At 35.3% G+C, this 2473-nt stretch overlaps 1 long non-coding RNA gene across 1 annotated transcript; it reads right to left on the bottom strand.

Moving 5' to 3' along the window:
* Window positions 1–468: 468 nt before the first annotated feature.
* On the bottom strand, window positions 469–2199 carry LOC129408145 (uncharacterized). Its single transcript, XR_008631838.1, has 3 exons — window positions 817–2199; window positions 663–739; window positions 469–519 (listed from the first exon to the last, which is right to left on the bottom strand). It is a non-coding gene; the product is annotated as an uncharacterized LOC129408145 (long non-coding RNA).
* Window positions 2200–2473: the final 274 nt, after the last annotated feature.

Below are 2473 nucleotides of genomic sequence, written 5' to 3'. Positions count from 1 at the left end.
ACATCTGGTCACCCTGGTGGTGGCAGAAATTATTTCAATTTTAATCATTTCATGAAAGTCAATTTGTGGAGTATAAATGTCACTTACTGCCTAAAGTTTAATTTTCTTATGCCAGTATACACACTGAAAAAAAAAGGTTGCTGGATTTGCATAAAAAAAGTTATGGAAAGCGGTTGCATGCAATAAAATTATGTTTAGGCTTTGAAACTTTTTTCGAACCCCTCTACACATATTTTTCTCAGAACATGAACATCACTTTTTCATGTTGATGAAATTTGAACAAATCATGCTGAATATGCATATCTATCTTATGGTACCTTATCATGAAATGCATAAGTATGTATAATTTAATTTAACTGATCTAATTCTGTAAAAGAATACAAAAACAGTCTTTAGTTTTCTACAGATCTGTATTGTCTTTAATAGAATCAAACACACAAAGAGCACAAGTACAGAGACACACAGTTTGGAGCTGGACAGTGTGAAGATTTATTCCAGTGAAGACGCTCTGGTCTCTGCCTGTGGACACACGAATAACACATGATGATCACATTCTGATGATCTACTCTGTTGTACATGTTTAAATACATTTAAAGTACCTATAATGGACCGGAACAGAATCACAAGAACATTAGAAGTGTATCTGCAGAAACAAAACTCACCATGTGCTGCTTTTCTTCCTCTAAACACAGTAACAGGGAGGGCATCTGATATAAAATCCTCCTAATGCCACATCACCCTGTAGAAGCACGATAACTGTTTCAATAGGAAGTTCATTTTGAAAAATTTTAAAATAATTTTAGTTGGTTTACTCACTTTGTTCCTCTGTGCTCTGTGTTTTGTTGGTTCTCAAACATCTTCCTTTTTTCTGAAACATCAACTATAACATTCATGATCTTCCCCACAGCTCCAGCAGAGCTCTGGACGTCACTCTTTGTTTGTAGACGACTCTGGAAGCAACACATTCAAATCTGAATACAACTGTCACACTCTTGTAGATGGACAGTCAAAGACAATTTGTTTCAAGGAGTCCTTACATTAACTCTAATTTCAAATAAAACACCACAAACATGTTTTAACAATGACGACATTCTAGGCCGGAGAAGCACATAATAAAATCTCCAGATCAGCTCTCATAATCCTCCTGCTCCACACTGTGTGTCCTCTGCTCCTGTAACTGTCCTGTGTCCTGCTGCATTTGAATTTTGCCTCCAAAAGTTTTGGGGAGGAGAATTCCAGAGGGAGGAGCCTCACCAGAAATTATAATAAAGTCATGTTTCCTCAACCTAATTAAAACATGCAGGTCTAACATCGGCCACAATCAAGCGACCTTTGTAAGATTTAAACATGCTTTACAGAGAATCATAAAAAAGTCATGTTATTGTTGTCAAATTTGTTTTTGCAATTTCAGCAACCCCTCTCGGACTGTTTTTTCAGTGCAGTCCAGTACATTTTAGACTATACTGTGTCACTATAGTGTATTGTATTAATAGTAAACACTGCAATTTGTATTCAAGTATTATGAGAAGAATTAATAAGAATTATACGCTTAATTGGATATAACTTTTACTCTTTTAAAACATATAATTAGAGGGAAAAAATTACAAGGCAACCAAAAATAAAGTTGGAAAATCTTATAGAGGCATTGTACAAAGTCTAGGTGTAATTGTCCATGGTCTAAACTTTTCTTTTCCTTTATCAGCATATTAAAACTTCAAATGTACTGATTGTGATGATGAATTTTGTTGATTTTCTTTATTTTAATTTTTTTTTGTTGAAAAAGGCAGTTGAATTTTTGTTTGCTTAAACCAGAGGTGGAGACTTGCAAGTTGTGCGAGTCAGACTTGAGTCACCATTTTTGGGACCTGAGACGAAACTTGATAAAATGGACTAAGACTTGGGGCTCGACTTGTACTTGAAGGTCAGTGACTTGGAACTTGACTCGGACTTGAGGCCTGTGACTTGAGAAGCACTTTTAAATCTGAATTCTTTCCATTCTGACCGTAATGATTCACACTAAGATCTTGTCAAGACATTTAAAAAGGAAAAATTAGCTTTTCTACAACTCTTACATACTCTATAAATACTCAAATATAAATATACTATGGCTTTTTAAGTACAATTTAACTTAAAAGTCATATGAATTGCAAAAATCTAAGCTATATTTGGCACTTTTTTGGTTTAAAGACTTGAAATGACTTGAAGCTCAAAGCAGACAACTTGGACTTAATTTGGATTTATGGGCCAGTGACTCGAGACTCAACTTGGACTTTTCTGTATTTGACTTGGGACTTGACTCGGACTTGAGGTCAAAGACTTGAGACTTACTTGAGACTTGCAAAACAACGACTTGGTCCCACCTCTGGCTCAGACTATGATCATGCTTAAAACACCTCAGCCATTGCAGTAGGTTTCAGATTATAAGAAGAAAAAGACCAGGTGAAAGTAAAATGTAGAGTACGTTTGCTTTTGG

The sequence above is a fragment of the Boleophthalmus pectinirostris genome, unplaced genomic scaffold (assembly GCF_026225935.1).
Source record: "Boleophthalmus pectinirostris isolate CB_2022bp ecotype Guang Dong unplaced genomic scaffold, ASM2622593v1 HiC_scaffold_15, whole genome shotgun sequence".
NCBI classification, from domain to species: Eukaryota; Metazoa; Chordata; class Actinopteri; order Gobiiformes; family Gobiidae; genus Boleophthalmus; species Boleophthalmus pectinirostris.
The sequence above is the reverse complement of the archived record's forward strand: the minus strand, read 5'-3'. Positions and strand labels throughout refer to the sequence as shown.